Source organism: Ornithodoros turicata, chromosome 6, assembly GCF_037126465.1.
Source record: "Ornithodoros turicata isolate Travis chromosome 6, ASM3712646v1, whole genome shotgun sequence".
In the NCBI taxonomy this organism is placed as follows: domain Eukaryota; kingdom Metazoa; phylum Arthropoda; class Arachnida; order Ixodida; family Argasidae; genus Ornithodoros; species Ornithodoros turicata.
Window position 1 is genome coordinate 39,623,610 of NC_088206.1, and position 21,235 is coordinate 39,644,844.

The window sequence follows — 21,235 nt, forward strand, 5'->3', positions numbered from 1 at the left end:
CATACTGTGAAGGCTTGATGTTGGTATATAGTGAATTTTTATTTTTAGGTTCTAGAAGTGAGGCCTCCACCTGCGTCACACACTGAACGAGCCAGTTAAACTAAAGTAAAAAAAGGCCCTTTCCAGGGCCACCACATGTTTTATGCAGAGACAAACACTGCGTTATGAACCAACCAATACGCACATTATTGTTTTAGGTACAGCTGCAAACACTTTTCTGAATTGTGTTGGTGATTCTAATGAACTTTTTCAAAATGCAATTTTAGTAACTGGCTATGAACGACGTCTAATGAACTATATGCACACCTGTGACTTGTAGTACAATTCCAGTTACAGTTACAGTGCACAGAGGAGACTCCAAGGGTTCAAGAATATGGTGGACACTCTTAAACCCGTACCTTTTATTGTAACTTTTAGAAACATGTAACTTCTATATAGACGTAGATTTCGAGATTTCTTATAGGTTACACCACTGTAACGTATATTTAGAGGTTAAAAGCGACCAAAGTCATGTCTTTGCAACACGAATAGAGGTTACATCTCGGAAAAAACAAAAACAGCTTGTTGTAACTTATAAATGTACCCTCTACTCCGACACTGTAACTTCTAAGCGAAATCTCAAACGATAATTTCTTTGTTAGTTTCTTATCGTTTGTTTTCCTTCTGTTTTTCAGCATAATGCCGCGTTTCAGCCTCCCATTCGAGACGACAGTTGCGAATCTACGCTGTTATTTTTTATCTGTTTCAGCGTCATCTATACGTCGACTACATGTTATCAATGCTGTATGAACACAGATTATAAGTTCGCAGTGTGGAATACTGATAGTATGTTTCTTTCTAAAGGGTGGAAAACCATTGTCAATGCCGCAACCACCAAGATTTCCGATTTCGCTGCGTAGCCGAGCCTGGTCTAGGTCTATACACACTGAGAGCGGTTTCCTTGAAACGCTTAACGCTCGTCGTCCGTCCGTTAACAAGTGTAATCTGTTTTAATCAGTGGTTTTCCTCGCGTTTATCATAGTATCGTCAGGAACAACGGAAAAGCAAACAAGGATATTTTCGGTGTTCTCAGGGGAAAGTGTAGTGAGTGCGAAGATTGCAAAGAATATATAACCGAAAACGAACGTCAGCACCGCAGCCCTAATTCACACACTTCATACACTGGGTAAGTGTACATTTTGTGCTAGGTACGTGCGCTATTTTGATAGCAAGAGCTCTTAGCGCATGTTTGTTGTGATTATGGCAAGCGTTTTGCGGTCCTGCATATGAACGCCACTTACGCTTGCTACTTTTCTGCTCTTACTTGGTCGCCAAGTCAATACACCGGCGTGCATTTTGCGAGCTCCGGATATATGCATCGAGATATATAATTCGCAGCTTCTTACTGGTTGTATTCTTACGATATTCTAAGACTCAATCGCGGAGTGAACGCATTCCCGCATTTATGCTGCTTTGTTCCTTGTGCTTTGTACGGATTTGAATGGTTCCGTAACTCTCATTGCCCAAACTTTTGTTCCCAGGATCCCACATGCAGGTTCACACACCGTCACCAGCGCAATGCAGTACCTCACAAGCTCGTCCCAGAGCGCCTGCAACGCTGATAACGCAGTAATGTAGTGTCTCCTGCGTTACTGTACACTCATATTCCTCAAGGTTGTGTGCGTTTTATGTAATACTGTATTGCCATTTGCGCTCGCCTCTGCAACACGAATGTGGAATAAATTTTTTTTCTGCTGCAATTCTCCATTTCGTTGGGTCTGTTCAGCTTAGCAAACATAGGTCAGTTGTTTTGACTCGCTGGCTCCCTCGCACTTTTGTGCATTGCTTCTCACTTAGAAGATAGGTCTTTTTTCCACATACATGGTAAAGCGACCATGGTTTCTCCTCACATCAGAATCGCAGTTGTACACAATGTGTCACCTCTCGACAGACTTCTGTTTTTGTAATATACATATGTTCAAGATCTCCTTTTCTGCTGGTTCATTTTGGTACCTTGGTGTGTTCTGTAAATGTCTGTCCATATCCCACGCACAGGGTGTTTGTTTTTATTCGCATCACACCAGCGCTCATTTGACAGGTGGGTTATGTTAATTTTCGCAAATTAACCCATCCGTAGTTACAAACATTTCCGACATTTCCTGACGCATGTGTTTGTAACTACGGATCGATAATTAGCAAAAATTCACATAACACACCTGCCAAATGAGCGCTACTCTGTTGCGAATAAAAATGAACATCCTGTATAAGAAGCCGCACGTTGGCGTAACCTTTACGGGCAGGTGCTGGATTGAAGGCCGTAACCTCTAATTAGTGGTTTTCCTTGTAACTTTTATAAAAGGTACTGCTCAGAGGGTACCTGGTAGCTTCTGAAATAGAGGGTAAAATATTGCGATTTTTTACCCTTTACTAAAGGGTACCGAGTTAAGAGTGTATTGGGCATTGATATGTGCATGATAGTAAGTTTTTGCTCTTAGTCTTAATTTTTTCTTGTTTCAGCACATCAAGCTTCACATCTGCACTGCTCGTATATTGTATGGAAGGAAAGAACCTGTTACCACCCTGTCAACATGAACCTAAATGCCAGCTCTCCACACAGCAACTGAAAAGCTAACAAGGAGGAGGGAAATAAAATCTACTGACATAATGTAATCAGCTTTTGTTTGACACATTTAATATTTGTATCACGTTCACAAAGCCTTCATGTACACAGGAGGAGATTAAAACTGTAGTAATACACACATTGGCACTAACCTCTATCCTCTATTTATAAATGAAGCATCAATCCATGCTCGGGCAAATCGCACCAGTTTCTTTTTTTTTTCCCAACATAGGTGAAAAACGTGGTACAAGAGAAACCTTTCTATGGTGAAGCTGAAACTGGTATGCAAAATATGCATTACACAAGTACCAGTGCTTGTCCTTGTCGTGTGATAACCTTGGTTTGTACTCCAGATTGATTTGCAATGAAAATTATTTACACATTCTACTGGATTTGCAATATCTGACTACAAGTCTACACTGCTTGCGAGACATGCTTCTTGAACTGATACAAAGGGTTAAAAATTTCGAAACGGTCAGTGCATGCACATATGACTAACACTATGACCAGTATAACCGCTCAATAATTTGTGACTTCACACTGCAACATTTCTTCACCACATATGGTTATGAAAAGCAGGAACCATCGATATTGTTTTGATTGTGTACACAGTTACATCTTCTCAATAGCAAACCAGCTTTTATGAACATGCAAAAACAATGACAATAACGATAAGTCCTACAATGGATATGCCTGGTCTGCATACAGTGGCCCACTTGACACTTATGTTGCTCGTATTATACACTATATGAAGTTCATGGGTACAGCTTCCTGATCCTGCGCACATGACATCTTGATATCTGCCTTCGGTTTCTTATGCCAAGGTACCCATAAATCCAGCTTGTGAAGAAGCAATACACAGTGAATCGGAGGCACCTGTGTGAAACAATAATAAAGAAGTAAAGTATTGATTTATTTGACTAAGAGCAGCAAAGTTTTAGTAAAGCGTTATCCATGTGCTCGGAATGAAACGGGAATGAAATCAGGCCATTTACGACGTATGAGAAGTTTTTTGACACTGTACCAGTACCAACTGTCAATTCGCTCAAGAATACGCGGCGTTATCACGACAAAAGATGGGTGCGTGAACCAGCGAGCTCCCTCCGCAGACAAACGCCATTGAGGAGCAGGTGATCGGCGATACAACTGTCCCTGCAATTTCCGAGGCAACCGACACCCGGTGTTCGTCAGGTTCCACTGGAGTACAGCGAGTGCAGAGGCATCTGTCATTTACAAGTGGTCAAATGTCAAAATGCCCGGCAGTGCACAATCACCATTAGCGATCGGATATGATATGGGCATACCTGAAAGTGTCGTCGCCATCGCACGGTTCGTTTTCACTGCCTGTACGTTCACTTGCGGCAAGGTCAAGTGGCACATGGTCTGTGAAGTATGGGTCGACATCTAACACAATTTCTTCAACGCTGTAATCCCCAGAATCGCTTGGAAGGGACACGACGTCACTTTCGTATTCCGACGACTGCGACATGACGCTGGCTCGCCGCCTCGCATTTCAGCTGCTCGCCGACCCCACCGATTAGCTGTACGAGGAGACGCGCTCTCATTGGCCCTGTTGGGGGTGACGTTTTCAAGACTTTGGGGAGAGCTGGTGGAGAGGGACTTCATACTCCGTCGTCTGCTCTTTCGGTGTATTTCATTAGATTGCTCAGCATATACGCAACCTACTCACTTGGGGTTTTCGCTGCTCTTGTCAGGGACCACCGAGAAATATTGTGGTACTAAAGTTTCGGAATCGACCGGGATGGTTGCGATAGTCCCATTAAAGACTCTACTCCCGACTTTTTCGAATTTTGCGGTTGCCTCTCTTACAATCCCAGTGGAGTGACATGACATAAGTAGTTCATAATATGACTTTGGCACCGTGATTAAAGAGACTCTTCTCGTTTTAAAGGGCTCTGTTGCCGGCTTTTTCGAATTTTGCGATCGCCTCTGTCAAAATCCCAGTGGACTGGCATGACATAAGTAGTTCATAAAACGACTTTGGCACCATGATTAAAGGAACCTGCTCGTTTTAAAGGGCCCTCTTGCCGGCTTTTCGAATTTTGCGGTCGCCTCTGTCACAATCCCAGTGGAATGGCATGACAAAAGTAGTTCATAATATGACTTTTGCGCCATGATCAAATGGACTCTGCTTGCTTTAAAGAGCTCTGCTGCCGCCTTTTTCAAATTTTGCGGTCACCTCTGTTACAATCCCAGTGGAGTGGCATGACATAAGTAGTTCATAATATGACGTTGGCACCATGATTAAAGGGACTCTGCTCGTTTTAAAGGGCTCTGTGCCGGCTTTTTTAGTTTTGCGGTCACCTCTGATAGTATACCAGTGGAATAGCATGCCATAGGTAGTTCATAATATGACTTTGGCACCATAATTAAAGAGACTCTGCTCGTTTTAAAGGCCTCTGCTGCCGGCTTTTCGAGTTTTGCGGTACCGCCTCTGTTACAATACCAGTGGAGTGGCATGACATAAGTAGTTCCTAATGACTTTGGCACCGTGATGAAAGGTCTCTGCTCGTTTTAAAGGGCTCTGCTACCGGGTTTTTCAAATTTTGCGGTCGCCTCTGTCACAATCCCAGGGGAATGGGATGTCATAAGTCGTTGATAATATGCTTTAGCACCATGATTAAAGCGACTCTACTCGTTTGAAAGGGCTCTGCTGTCGGCTTTTTCGAATCTTGCTATAACCTCTGTTGCAATACCCGTGGAATGGCATGACATAAGTGGTTCACAATATGACTTTGGCGCCATAATCAAATAGACTCTGCTCAGTTTAAAGGGCTCTGGTGCCGGCTTTTTCGAATTTTGCGGTCGGCTCTGTTACAATCCCAGTGGAAGTCGGTCATCATATGCTTTAGCACCTTGATTAAAGGGACTCTGCTCGTTTTAAAGGGCTCTCCTGCTGGCTTTTTCGAATTTTGCGGTCGCCTCTGTTACAATCTCAGGGGACTGGCATGTCATATGCCGTTGATGATATGCTTTGGCACCATGATTAAAGCGACTCTGCTTCTTTTTAATGGCTCTGCTGCCGGCTTTTTCGAGTTTTGCGGTCGCCCCTGTTACAATCCTAGATGACTCATGAACTTTTAGGTGTTTTGAAGCAGAAATACACTTGGTACAAGAAGTATAAGCGCAACCCCTTTATCGTATCTAATCAAACAAGATTTAAGTATTTTCGTAATTTTGCAACAAAGTTGTCCCGACATCTAAAAATGAAATATTATTCTGCTGCGATATCCAAGTGTAAACGAGATACGCGGAAGATATGGGCTGTTATCAACTCAGTCCTTGGCCGGGCGAAACCGAAAACTGTTCTTCCTGACACCCCGTCAACAGAAGAACTCTGCGATAGCTTCACTCACTACTTTGCTTCTGTCGCGCAGTCACTTTCGTGTAGTTTGGTAAGTGGCTCCCTGCGTTCCCCAGAAAGGTATGTAAACATGGATGTTTCCAATTCATTCTTTATTTCACCAATAACCGCCCAGGACATTGTTACCGTAGTACATAGTTTGAGGAACAACATAGCAGTTGGGCCTGACGGCTTCTCTGTAAGCGTCTTGAAACCTTGTATAGATATTCTAGCCGTACCGCTTCATCGTGTCTATAATCACGCTTGTTCGGCAGGAGTGTATCCTGATAAGCTGAAAGTTGCTCGCATAGTTCCTATATATAAGGCGGGAGACAAGCAAAAAGTCGAAAACTACAGGCCGATTTCGGTGCTCAGTGTAATTAATACTGTGTTTGAAAAGTTGATATGCCGTCAGCTATCTTGCTTTTTAAAAAAATTCGGTGTCTTAAGTGAAGCGCAGCATGGTTTCCGGAGTGAGAAGTCCACTGCCACCGCAGTCCTTGCTGTGACGGAAAAAAATCAACGAGTCCTTGGATAACTCCCTTTATTATGGCTTATCGTTGGGCGTTTCGTTGATGTGCGTAAAGCTTTTGATTTGGTTGTTCACGCCATTTTGTTGAGGAAATTGTATTGCTATGGTATCCGCGGGATTAGGTTAAAATTTTTTTTTAAAGTTATCTAACTTATCGAGTCATGTACACGCAGATTAATGGGGTATGTTCTTTGTCTCTGCCTGTAACCAATGGTGTTCCACAAGGTTCACTGCTGGGAACTATGCTCTTTGCTCTTTATGTCAATGATCTTCCCTGTGTTTCATCAAAATTGTCAACATACATGTATGCTGACGACACGTGTTTCTTTTATAGTGCTAGAATGGCAGGTGATGTGGAACATATTTTGTGCTGTGAGGCTGAGGGGATAGTCCAGTGGTTTCGTGTAAATCGACTGTCGGTTAATATGACTAAAACTAAAGTCGTCGTGTTTTGTAAACCTTCTTTGACGTCTAATGTTATCAGTTTAAGTATCTCTGGTCAGAAGATCGAGCGATCTGACCACATAGGTTATATCGGTGTTATCCTGGATTGTATTTTGTCGTGGAGGTTACAAATCGACAGTGTGGCTCGAAAATTGAGAAAGTCCTGCCATGCGCTGTTCTTGGCAAGACAGTGCTTTCCCTTGTATATCCTGAGACAGTTATATTTTGCCCTTTTCCAGTCCCATTTACGATACTGTATTACGTCCTGGAGTGACCTATCTTGATTGTTTATTCAAATTACAGAGGCGGGTCTTGAGAATAACTTATTCTGACCTTCGGACACACTCTGCTGGGCTCTTCTCTCAGCTTAACATTGTGCCACTTCCGGACCTTGTGCGTGAACAATGCGCTCTTTTAATCCATTCAGTCATAACTAGGCAACACCATTCCAAAATGATATGTTCCGCGTTTGCACTAGAAACAATAGAAGTGTGGTATTGCATCAATATACGTTATTTCGTCCAAATAATGTATACGGTACGAGATTAATTGCGTCTTTTGGTCCTAGGATTTGGAACCAACTGCCAACTGAGCTTAAAAATAGTAGATTTTTTGTTAAAGACTTGAGACGTTATACTGTTTCTACATCGTTGTATCTCGGTTGATATCAGGGCATCTGAATCCTCTATGTTTCGTTCTTTAATTGCCGTTTCTTAGTACACCACATATAATGGGTGTTCTTAACTAGCTATGCTATGGAACCCCTATTGTGGTGTCTGTTTTTTACTTCCATTTGTATTTTGAATTTGAATAAACAAACAAACAAAAAACAAACAATCGCAGTGGAGTGGCATAACTCAAGTAGTTCATAATATCAATTTGGCACCATGATTAAAGGGATTCTGTTCGTTTTAAAGGGCTTTGCTACCGCCTTTTTCGAGTTTTGCGGTCGCCTCTGTTACAATCCCAGTGGAATAGCATGACATAAGTCGTTGATAATATGCTTTGGCACCATGATTAAAGGGACTCTGCCCGTTTTACGGGCTGTACCGCCGGCTTTTTCGAGTTTTGCAGTCGCCTCTGTTACAATCCCAGTGGAGTGGCATGACATAAATAGTTCATAATACTACTTTGGCACCATGATTATAAAGGGTTCTGCTGAGGGCTTTCTCGAGTTGTGCGGTCGCCTCTGTTACAATCCAAGTGGAGTTGCATGACATCACACGAGTCAGTTTTCTGCTGGCAGCAAGTCAGGAAGGAGTGAAAGGATATCCGAGAGAAACGAGGCCACTACGCGTCTGAAGACGCCCGCTCGTTATCTCGCATTCGCACGAGTCGGTTTTTCCGACGGCTGCCAGCTTTCCGAACCCTTCTGTCTGGGTTCTCGCCCTTGCATTTCGTCTGTGTCTAGCGCAGGATGGACCAATGAAAGAGAAAACTTATTGCACTTGCGCTCCTTGTGGATGATGCAGAGTGCATTCACATGAAAAACCATGGACAGGATATGGGCCAAAGAATAGATACTGAATAAGCACTATGGAATGTAAAAGAGCCTTAACCCAGATCTCCGTGTGGACGACCCAAACCCCTGTCAGAGTATTTTGAGAATGGACGTTGACACATTTGATTTGATTTTCCACAAATGAAGCGTATCTCGATGCTGAGCACCAATATAGGTGCGATAGCGTGCCGACAAGTGATCGCCTGGCGATGACGCTGCGATATCAAACTACAGGCAGGCAATAATTAATTAGATTAAATTAAATCATTTCAATTTTTATTTTTATTTCGGTAGGAAAAGGTAGCTTCCAGTTATTATGTTTTATACCTGTATTGGAAAGGTACACGCGAACGATTACGTGCAGTCAAGGTTTGTCCAGCGAAAGAAATATCCGCGTTTATAAAATTCATGCTTTGTATTCCGTGTCTGTTTCGCCTCACGGAGAGAAAAAGCATCCTATGCAACGCTGCATTGTAGGCATCGATCTATGCATTGCATAATTGTTCCGAAGCTGCTGCGCCGGTGTCGCTGCACCACTTTCGGGGTAAAGCCAAGCATCGTTGGCGTTCCAATTCAGAATTGGTCACAGTACAGCGAATGCCGTTGTATGGGACACATACAGAACAATCCTGATGAAATAAAAAGCAAGCGCGATAAGTATCCGTTGCGTCACCTTCTCCTTCTGCCGGCAGCAGACGCCGTCGGTCGTCAGAATCTGTGCCGGGAGGACAAGATATCCGGCTGCCTCCGACTACCGCTCCGGAGATCAGAAAGTGGTGACGTGGCGAAGAGCGCCGGTCACGTGGCACCAGAGAGCGGTGACGTTCCCGGCCGCCTGGGCGACAGCCGGCAGAAAACTGACTCGTGTGAATACAGGGTTAATCATGGTGCCAAAGTCGTATTATGAACTACTTATGTCATGCCACTCCACTGGGATTGTAACAGAGGCGACTGCAAAACTCGAAAAAGCCGGCGGTAGAGCCCTTTAAAACGAGCAGAGACCCTTTAATCATAGTGCCAAAGTCATATTATGAATGGTAGAAGTGCAAGGGTGCAGGCGAGCTGGTACATTGTAAAAACGACGATAAAACCAGAGACACGGAACAGAATTATGAATACAGAATGTTTAATAATACAGAATACAGAATATAGATAATAATACAGAAATATACATAGATAATAATACAGAATACAGGATATTATGAACTACTTATGTCATGCCACTCCACTGGGATTGTAACAGAGGCGACTGCAAAACTCGAAAAGGCCGGAAGCAGAGCCCTTTAAAACGAGCAGAGGCCCTTTAATCATGGTGCCAAAGTCATATTATGAACTACTTATGTCATGCCACTCCACTGGCATTGTAACAGAGGCGACTGCTAAAAATGGAAAAAGCCGGCAGCAGAGCCCTTTAAAACGAACAGAGTCCCTTTAATCACGGTGCCAAAGTGACTAAAAAGGGACACTGCTCGTTTTAAAGGGTTCTGCTGAGGGCTTTTTCGAGTTGTGCGGTCGCCTGTTACAATCCCAGTGGAGTTGCATGACATAAGTAGTTCATAATATGACTTTGGCACCATGATTAAAGGGACTCTGTTCGTTTTAAAGGGCTGTGCTGCCGGCTTTTTCCATTTTTGCAGTCGCCTCTGTTACAATCCCTGTGGAGTGGCATGACATAAGTAGTTTTAATCATGGTGCCAAAGTCATATTATAAACTACTTATGTCATGCCACTCCACTGGGATTGTAACAGAGGCGACCGCAAAATTCGAAAAAGCCGGCAGCAGAGCCCTTTAAAACGAGCAGAGAACTTTTAATCATGGTGCCAAAGTCATATTATAAAGTTCTCTGCTCGTTTTAAAGGGCTCTGCTGCCGGCTTTTTCGAATTTTGCGGTCGCCTCTGTTACAATCCCAGTGGAGTGGCATGTCATAAGTTGTTGAAAATATGCTTTGGCACCATGATTAAAGCGACTCTGCTCGTTTTCAAGGGATCCGCTGCTGGCTCTTTCGAATTTTGCGGTCGCCTCTGTTACAATCACAGTGTAATGGCATGACATATGTACTTCATATGACTTTTGCACCATCATTTAAGGGACTCTTCTCGTTTTAAAGGGCTCTGCAGCCGGCTTTTTCGAATTTCGCGTTCGCCTCTGTTACAATCCCAGGGTAATGGCATGACATAAGTACTTCATATCACTTTGGCACCATGATTAAAGGGCTCTGCTGCCGGCTTTTTCGAATTTTGCGATCGCCTCTGTTACAATCCTAGTGGAGTGGCATGACATAGGTAGACCGTAATATGACTTTGGCACCATGATTAAAGGGACTCTGCTCGTTTTAAAGGGCTCTGCTGCCGGCTTTTTCGGATTTTTCTGTGGCCTCTGTTACAATCCCAGTGGAATGCCATGACATAAGTCGCTGATAATTGGCAGCGAGCGCGACTTACAGGGGGCGCTCTAAAAGTCACGTGATCCGCCGGTAGTGCGGAAACAACGGGATGCGTGTCTGTGGTAGTGACCGCGTTTGGTCGTGTTTATGCGGCATTGCGCTGTTTTTAATTGCGAATCGTCATAAGCTACACTTGGAATGAACTTCCAAAACTAGCGGAAACATGAAAAGTTTATAATATTACGCTTATCTTGATAATCAAGCGACGAAACGGAAAGCAAGCACCAGAAAAATTGGTGCACTATGAGGCATGTTCGTAGCATTTCGCCGAAACGTACGTCGGAATGAAATAAAAGGGTAAGGTACTACTTGGTGGACAGAAAACTGCAACAATATGGTGCTCTTGGTTTCCCGTCCAGATCCGAAACGTTGTTTTCAGGAACGAAATATTGTGCCGTCAAGAAATCTGCCCACGAATGCTCGACAAGCCTCCATCAAAAAGCCGGCCTGAGAAAATCGTCACTGCGCTGCACTGTCAGATATGATTTTGGGCGATTTCGTTTATTGTGCTATCGATCTTCGTAGTGCTTTGCCGTTATCGCAGGATACAGATTAGGTGTCACACCTGAAGAAAACTTGTATCACATCAGTCACATATCTCCAGCTAGTTATGTAGGAATAAAGGTGTTACACTGCTGTATGGTTTCCACTGTACACTCTTAATCTAGTTCCCTCTAACGTTAGTCTGATACGCACCTAACTTGTGAAATACAAGTTATTTGTGCTCGATGTAAAGGTTACAGCCCATTCAAAGGTTACATGCGGACGTGCGCTGCCCTCTTACAGGTTACATTGCGAGAGAAACAGTGGCGTTACCCCTAAGGACGGCGTTACGCTTTTGGAGAAGTTACCAGCGTTACTTATAAAAGCGAAGTGGTCCGCGCAGTTTCGCGAAAGTCTGCAGGTGGAGGTTGCACGTCAAGTGGCAGTTGGCAACAGCGTGTATCAGGAAAAAGCGGGAGGAGCGTTTCGCTTGCTGTGTGGTACCTTGTCGCTTCGACATCCGTTGCATTGGAAACAACGGAATTCAAAGTCACATAGTAAGTAACCTTCTGCATTTGCTATTACATTCCTGCGTAGTTCACTCTCATGTTAGTGCAATGTTGCATGGGCGAAGCTCGCAGGTGGATATATGATGTGACGGACGCACACAGACATTCGAGGTTTCACACAGGGACGTTGCACGGACGCCGGCTGTGATCGTGATGCATTTATTGGAGAAATGGATGAAAATGGACGTGCACTGGAAGTAGCATGCTGTTATTGTCACCATGCACGAGCCAAGCATGCAGCACTGAGTGAAACAGGTTAGTAACACGAGGAACGCGCTTTATGCGTTGAGCGCTTCAGTGCTGCATTGAAGCGACATGAACTATCACCAACTCCCCCTCTTCCTCCCTTTGATCAACTATATTTCCTGTACTAGGGGTATTGCAGATACGTCCTTGTTTTAACCGCCCTTCGTCCCGTCTCAGTGCTGCATTGAAGCGACATGAACTATCACCAACTCCCCCTCTTCCTCCCTTTGATCGTTTTAAAGTGCTCTGCCGCCGGCTTTTCCGAGTTCTGCGGTCGCCTCTGTTACAATTTCAGTGGAGTGACATGATATAAATAGTTCATAATATGATGTAGGCACGACAAATAAAGGGACTGTGCTCGTTTTAAAGGGCTCAGCTGCCGCCTTTTTGGATTTTGCGGTCGCCTTTGTTACAATCCTAGTGGAATGGCATGTCATAAGTTGTTGAGAATATGCTTTGGCACCATGAACGAAGGAAACACAGAAGCGGCCATTTCGAACAGATTTCCTAAAATTCTCACATTCTAAAATTCCTAAAAGATTGTGCACCTCCCCTTTAAACGCAATACGCAGGTGGTTGTACTATTGGCACCAAAGCGGGAAACAGTAATTCAAATTACATTGCTCTGCTGTGCTTGTGGTAGAAATTAAGTAAGATTCCTGAAATGGTGTGCACGGCTCTTTTATTTATTTATTTATTTATTTATTAGTTTCACGTGCCCGCCAACAGCGTGAGCCTACATAGAGGTGCACGGAAAGAAGATTAACTTACAAAACGATAAAAAGTTACAAAGAGGATAAAAATAAAGTAAAATTAGCAAAAATGTCCACACTAGTGTTCTCAATGTCATTAAAGCAACACTGCATGCGCGCCAAAGGAGAAGACGGGTGACAAAAACGTGGATAAAAAGTACGATGAACTCTACAATGTCTAGATGGCGCATGAAAATCGACACTGGCTAACAATAAAGGAGCATCTATTTTACCATGCACGACATTGAACAAGAAAGTCATATCCCGAATATAACGACGTTGCTTCAGTGATGTCATCTTAAGCTTCGCAAGGAGGTGATTGTATTCATAAAACCATTTTCTTTGTGAATACCTATCGTAAATAATTCGCACAAACTTCTTTTGCACATTTTCGATGCGATCTGAGAGTGTGTTAGAGAGACAGTTCCAAACGACGGATGCGAACTCCAACTTGCTTCGTACTAGACAATAGAACAAGCAGACAACAGTATGAAAGTCTCTAAAATTCTTGGATATGCGACAAATGAAGCCCATCATTCTCATTGCGGAGCAATACAGGAATGGCACATGGTTGTTGAAATTCAGTGCCGAATCGAAAATGACCCCAAGGTCACGAATGGTTTCCACTCTCTCTATTTGGACGCCTTTAATGTCATAATCAAACAGTAATGTCGATTTTTTCCTTGTATAAGATACAACTTTGTTTTTTTTTTCACATTTAGAGACATGCCGTTTAAGTAACTCCAGTCGCTGATTGCATTTATGTCTTCCTGAATGGACAGGTGATCGCCGTAGCAAGATACGGAACGAAAAATCTTAACGTCATCAGCAAACATTAACAACTGGCAATGTTTCACGACACCGGCAAGATCATTTACAAAGACCAAAAATAAGAGAGGACCTAGGTTACTTCCTTGCGGTACTCCAGACACAGACTCGAACGGAACGGAAAAAGTTTCGGCAACTCGTACCACGTTCCTCCTTTCGAACAAGTAATTTTTCAACCATTGACAATATCTATTACACAATCCAAACTGACAAACCTTTGAAAGTAACAGCTTATGGTTAACTCGATCGAACGCTTTCTTGAAATCAAAATATACCGTGTCAACTTGATAACGTTTACAAAGAAGTGGAGATGTGTAATTCAAGAAAGAGCATAAGTTAGTTTCGACAGATCTGCTTTTCATGAAGCCACACTGCTCAGGACAGATTCGTGTACAAAAATGCGTGTATAATCTATCGTGAACTATGATCTCAAAAACTTTTGAAAAGGCACACAGCAATGAAACTGGTCTATAGTTATTCACCAAACAAGGGTCACCTGACTTGTACAAAGGGACAATTATAGCTGTCTTCCAGCATTCAGGAAAAACGCCAGAAGACAAGGATATATTGAAGATATGAGCAAGTGATTGCACGAGCAGTTTGGAACAACCCATGACAATGAAGTTCGGGATTCTATCTATCCCACAAGACGACTTAGGTTTCAATTTCTTTATCGCTAAAAGAACGTCGGCCTCACTAACAGGCTGGATGGTAAAGCAATCACTAATACGATCTAAGTCGTATTCACTCTTATCGGTATTCGATAAGAGTGAATTTTAAACTTATGAACTTTAACTTTTAAACTTTTGAATTTTGAACTTTAAACTGCATTATACCCGTGGTTCTACCATAGACACCAAAGCGGTAAAGAAGGAAGGGAGTTGCCTCAGGACAGAAGCCGCCGATATTTCGAACAGAGACTGTTCTTCTTCTGGGCCCAGAAGAAGAACAGTCTCTGTTCGAAATATCGGCGGCTTCTGTCCTGAGGCAACTCCTTTCCTACATCTCTACCGGTTCGCTGGATTTCTACCCATCTACAAGCGGTAAAGAGTATTTCAAATTACGTTGCCCTGCTTTGCTTCAGGTAGAAGTGAAAATTCCTAAAAGCTTGTGCACCGCCCCTCTAAAAACGCAATATGCCGGGGGTTGTACTATTGACACCAAGGCGGTAAACAGTAATTCAAATTACATTGCTATGCTGTGCTTGTGGTAGAAATTAAGTAAGATTCCTGAAATCGTGTGCACGGCCTATGTAAACTGCCAAATGCCCGTGGTTCTACCATGGACACCCAAGCGGTAAAGAGTATTTCAAATTACATTGCTCTGCTTTGCTTCAGGTAGAAGTTTGAAAATCACTAAAAGGTTGTGCACCGCCCCCTTAAACTGCAATATGCCGGTGGTTGTACTATTGGCACCAAAGCGGTAAACAGCAATTCCAATTATATTGCTCTGCTGTGCTTCTGGCAGAAATTAAGTAATATTCCTGAACTCGTGTGCAACGGCCCATTTAGAGTGCCATATATGCCCGTGGTTCTACCATTGACACCCAAGCGGTGAGGAGTATTTCATATTACATTGCTCTGCTTTGCTTCAGGCAGAAGTTTGAAAATTACTAAAAGCTTGTGTATCGCGCCTTTAAACTGCAATATGCCGGTGGTTGTACTATTGGCACCAAAGCTGTAAACAGTAACTCAATTTACATTGCTCTGCTGTGCTTCTGGCAGAAATTAAGTAATATTCCTGAAATCGTGTGCAACGGCCCATTTAAAGTGCCATATATGCCCGTGGTTCTACCATTGACACCCAAGCGGTGAAGAGTATTTCAAATTACATTGCTCTGCTTTGCTTCAGGTAGAAGTTTGAAAATTAATAAAAGCTTGTGTACAGCCCCTTTAAACTGCAATATGCCGGTGGTTGTACTATTGGCACCAAAGCGGTAAACAATAACTCAATTTACATTGCTCTGCAGTGCTTGTGGTACAAAACAAGTCAAATTCCTGAAATCGTGTGCGACGGCCCATATAAACCCTATTGAAAAATCCCGTATGAGACTCATATGGGTCCTATATCAGTTTGTATGGTTCCCGTAGAGATTCGTATGGGTCCTATATTAATACATATGGGCCGCCTATGAAGTCATATGAAGGCAATATGGCATTCTTATGGGTACCGTACGGAGTCATATGGAGTCAATATGATACTTATGTGGGCCTCGTATGAAGTGATATGGGACCGTATATCGCATATCTTTCACCCGTATGAAGTGATGTGGCAGCAATATGGGTTCCATACGACTTCGTATGTGACAGCAATAGTACACATATGGGGCGGTATGATGCACATTAGGATAGTATGGGGGACAGGAATCACACATGACACATAATTCGAAACGTTGATTCTGCCACATAGTTATGATTACAATTATGCCAAACTAGTTTTTGAAATGGGCCACTTAATTGCATCACACACTTACCTTATAAAAATGGATTGTGCGAACCAAATGTGTGTCACTGTCCTGGACGAACGTGCAGATAAATAACCTCACTGCTACGTTCCTGTGTTAGGGACTAAATAGTAATGGACGGACGGAAATGATGCAGAAATAGGATACACGCTCCGAACGACACGCGAGTTGACACACATGACTAGGTTAGGTCAGGTTGGATGATGTCACTTTTTGCTGAGAATACAACTAGTTATACCCTAACATAGATTTGTCCTGCTTTCTAACCTTATCCGGTACTCAAAGTATCGATTCTTCAGCCTCAGTACACGGGTAGCCTGCTCAAGACTCTTGGGGACCCTTGTGGTTCATGGCAGTAGTGAGTCTCTATTTATTTCAAAAAACCCCAAGGGTCCGGAGGACATTACATGGGGGGTGGGAACATTATATTGGAACACATCATGGAACATTGAGAATGGAAACAGTAATAACAGAAATAAACAGAAAACAGAAATAAGGAAACAAAATAACAACAACATCTTGGAATAACAGGATAAGAACAATACAAGTAAGTATACAAAGCGATAAACTCAGCAATACAACAGAACGAACACTAGTATTGAAGATGAAGAAAGTGAGAGAGGGAGCTACGGAAAACTGTATGGTCGTCAATGGTAGCGATTGATGATGGGAGGTTGTTCCACTCAATGGTAGTTGTGCAAAAAAACGATTTGGAGAACGCGTTAGTAATACAGAGGAACCGAGTAACCTTGTTAGTGTGATCAAAGCGAGGAAAAATGACACTCGAGCGTGTGATGGGTGATTGTCGAGCAGGCAAGGTGAAAAAAAATCTATGGTAGAGGGTTAACTTGGCGAAGCGACGACGATGTTCGAGCGGCTCGAGGTTGAGACTTAGTTTTAACGCGGAAACAGAGGTAGTGAAAGAGTAATCGTTGACAATGAAGCGGGCAGCTCGATTTTGAATGGCTTCGATTGCATCACAGAGATAGTTTTGAGGAGGGTCCCATATTGCGGATGCGTATTCAAGCTTGCTTCGTACCAGAGTGGTGAAAGTTAGAAGCTTGAGATGGACAGGTGCCGATCTTAGGGTGCGTCTGACAAAGCCCAAGGAGCGAGAAGCATTGGCCACGATGTGATTAATGTGTTCATTCCAAGTTAAGTGAGTTTAGTGAGTCTCTATCGAGTGACGGTGGTCGCTTGATGGGGTTGTGCGTCTAATATAGAAGCCTAAAATGGTCCTATCAAGACGCTATTTGTTGTGACAGATTCCGCATTCCTCCCCCTTCACGAACACGCCCGAAGTTTCTGAGAAATCCTAACGGTAGCCGACAAATGTGGAAATATTTGGCTTCCATCAGCACATATACGACACATTCGGAGCGCCGTCACTCCCGCGGCGTTTGCCGGATTCACACAAAATTTGCATCCAAATAGGTCTCGAATAGTTCTATGATCGGCCAAATCACACCGCGGTCCGGTCTTTAGCGGTTCGGAAATTGTGGGTGAAGACGCGTTTGCGACGCTCTTTTTGAAAACTTTGGGGTCCTTTTTCGGAAGGAAGCTCGCGTCCGACGATGTTCATTTTTTGTAACCTACTCTACATGACGTAACAAACGTGACAAAATTGACCGCAGCTCTGGAACTTTAACGGTTCTCCAGTTACCGGTGTCCGTGTTTGCACTCCTTACAATGCATGTGACGTTCGGCCGCATTTTCCTAAAACCGCCCCAGTTGCAGCTACATAGTCGTGTGTAACATTGTTTTGAAGGTCTCGACGCTCTCTTTTCAATCGAGTTTGTCCTGTAGGCCAGCAAAGTTTCGTTCTCCAAGATAAGATATTGGCTTTGTAGTTTTTCGACGCCAACGTGTCTGGGTGACGACGCCCCGAAACGCTTCCCGCTGTTCAGTGCAGTAAGTAACTTACCTAAAGCCCAATTTACCCGAAATTCTGTGTGTGCATGCTCCGTACCCTGCACTACAAGTTTCCTATTCGGGCCACCCGTCAATTTCCAGCTGTTAGGGCGTCATTTCGAAAATTCCTGACGCCGACCCCCGTTCGACGACATTTGTCTCAGTGTTTGGGTTCGAACCCCACGGCAGATCAGAACCTCCCTCTGATGGACACACGTACTCAAAGCCGGGAAGGTGTAGGAACTTGCGACACCTTTTTATCTCTCTCCGTTCTCTAGTTAGGATCACGTGGTAACGGCGGCTTCCTTATACATGGGGCGCGAGGCATTCTTTTCGATATTGGGTGTTTCTTGGCGTAGGAAGGTGAATGAGGTCTTGTTTTGACGGGGAAAACGTCCTCTTTCCGATAGCATTGTTGTCGTGCTCGCGCCGATTTCCATTCTCTTGATATAGCACGAAGAGCGCCGCGACTGTGGCGCCCCCAACGCCACACTCTGCATCCGCCACTGGTCTCAGTCGACGTTGGAGTACCGGAGGTGAGGGGTCGCGTGATGTCGTCGTTCCTGTTCTGGGTGTTTCGGCGTGGCATTGGTGGCTCGGACTGTTCTGACTGTGTGTTTGTGCCTTGCTAGTGACGTCTGGACATGTTTCTCTGTTTGTACGCCTTGGAAGATACGACCAGAAGCTGTTGGATTTCGTGAATGGAAGGTTAGTTGAGAGGCTGCTGTGCCATTATTCCTGCACGGTTTGCTTGGTAACATTCCTACCATGTGGGTTCCTATTACTTTATGCACTCAGTGTGCTTGCTACCCTCTTGAGTCCTGTTACCTTATGCTGAACTCAGTGTGGTTGTTGCCGTAGTCGTTAACTCTTATCGTCACTTAACATCGGGGGAAATTGTCACATGTGATGCTTCACTGGCCTGTTACAAACGGGTAATCTTTGAATTTCAGACGCTTTTGACAGGTTTGTTTCTGTGCACAAGACAAATGGGCTGTCGTACTCCCGACGTAGGAAATGAACACACGTCGCTGAGATCTTATAAGACAAAGTAAGTTAAGCTACAGGTCAACTCCAACACCAACCCAATGACCCGAACAAAGAGGATGAACCGGGAGTCACACAAGTTCGCAGTTCGCAAGCTCGGCATACGGCATCCATTACAGCTGACCGGATACGGAAGCATATATGGACGCGTGTACAGATTGAAAAGAAAATCGTAGAAACTGTTGCAGGTGATAAATGCAGGGTATATTTTTCTTTTATTGTGGGTGTTGCGAGTGGCCCCCGTGTTGACGTCATCTTGATGGTGGGCCGGGGTGGATATTCTATATAAACGTATGTTTTCTCGGTTTGACGCTAGGCGTGCTGCACTCGGATGAAGTCGAATGTTTAAAATTCGAGTTTAGAGAAACCGTGGGGTTTTAATGCATGAATTTTCGCATGGGGAGTCCTTGTTGGGTGCTTTATCGACTGCAAGTACGAAAGAGCTCCCACAGTTTCTGGTCAGAGTCCCTTTAAATGGGCCGTTGCACACGATTTCAGGAATTTGACTTAATTTCTACCACAAGCACAGCAGAGCAATGTAATTTGAATTACTGTTTAGCATTTTGGTGCCAATAGCACAACCACCGGCTTATTGCAGTTTAAAGGGGCGGTGCACAAGCTTTTAGTATTTTTCAAACTTCTACCTGAAGCAAAGCAGAGCAATGTAATTTGAAATACCCTTTACCACTTGGGTGTCAATGGTAGAACCACAGGCATATATGGCACTTCCCTATTGAAAAAACCCATATCGAATAAATACGGGTCCCATATATATGGCATTATTGAACATGGGGTTATGTGTTATATGGACATATGAGTTATATAGACCATACGGGGTCCTCATGTGGCCCGTATGACCCATACGAGAATCTCCATATCCAACAATCCCGTATAAACGCCCCATACAATTCTCATGTGACCCATATACCCACATGATTGTGTGAGCCACAACGGAATTATATGAGACCGCTTATACGGGGCGCAGAGAGCATAATGTTATGTACCACGTTGAAGAAGCCGCTGGTCGGGTAACGGTCGTATGACGATACGGAGTGAAGGTTATACAGGGTGCATCCAGTGACACATAGTGGGGAACCAAAATCCACCTACACACAAAGCACCAAAGGGGAGGATACATTGTGAAAGCAGTACAGATCTTAGAAAAATGTAGGTATGATAAGCTGAACATCTTACGCGAACATAGTGGCAAAAGAACCAGGAAACTTTTCTCTGTTATCCAGTTTATTTGGCTTGTTACATTCAAGGGCACGGTTGTAAAAGCTTGCACTGCCATGAAGCAGACATTGGAGTTGCATGGCTGAAGTGCACACCCTACCTGTTTTGCAGGAAACACAACTCAGTAAAAATCTTTGCAATGACCTGTAGCTTAACTTACTTTGTCTTATAAGATCTCAGCGACGTGTGTTCATTTCCTACGTCGGGAGTACGACAGCCCATTTGTCTTGTGCACAGAAACAAATCTGTCAAAAGCGTCTGAAATTGCCCGTTTCCCCGAAATTCCCCGTAAAAAAAAGATTACCCGTTTGTAACAGGCCAGTGAAGCATCACATGTGACAATTTCCCCCGATGTTAAGTGACGATAAGAGTTAACGACTACGGCAACAACCACACTGAGTTCAGCATAAGGTAACAGGACTCAAGAGGGTAGCAAGCACACTGAGTGCATAAAGTAATAGGAACCCACATGCTAGGAATGTTACCAAGCAAACCGTGCAGGAATAATGGCACAGCAGCCTCTCAACTAACCTTCCATTCACGAAATCCAACAGCTTCTGGTCGTATCTTCCAAGGCGTACAAACAGAGAAACATGTCCAGACGTCACTAGCAAGGCACAAACACACAGTCAGAACAGTCCGAGCCACCAATGCCACGCCGAAACACCCAGAACAGGAACGACGACATCACGCGACCCCTCACCTCCGGTACTCCAACGTCGACTGAGACCAGTGGCGGATGCAGAGTGTGGCGTTGGGGGCGCCACAGTCGCGGCGCTCTTCGTGCTATATCAAGAGAATGGAAATCGGCGCG

The 21,235-nt window shown here is 43.9% G+C and overlaps 1 long non-coding RNA gene across 1 annotated transcript in view; it reads left to right on the plus strand.

Moving 5' to 3' along the window:
* The first annotated feature begins 18,674 nt into the window (after positions 1-18,674).
* LOC135397886 (uncharacterized) overlaps positions 18,675-21,235 on the plus strand; it is a 42,608-nt gene continuing 40,047 nt past the window's right edge. The window contains exons 1-2 of the long non-coding RNA XR_010423837.1: positions 18,675-18,846; positions 19,092-19,189. This is a non-coding gene — a long non-coding RNA (uncharacterized LOC135397886). The remainder of the gene's footprint in view (positions 18,847-19,091; positions 19,190-21,235) is intronic.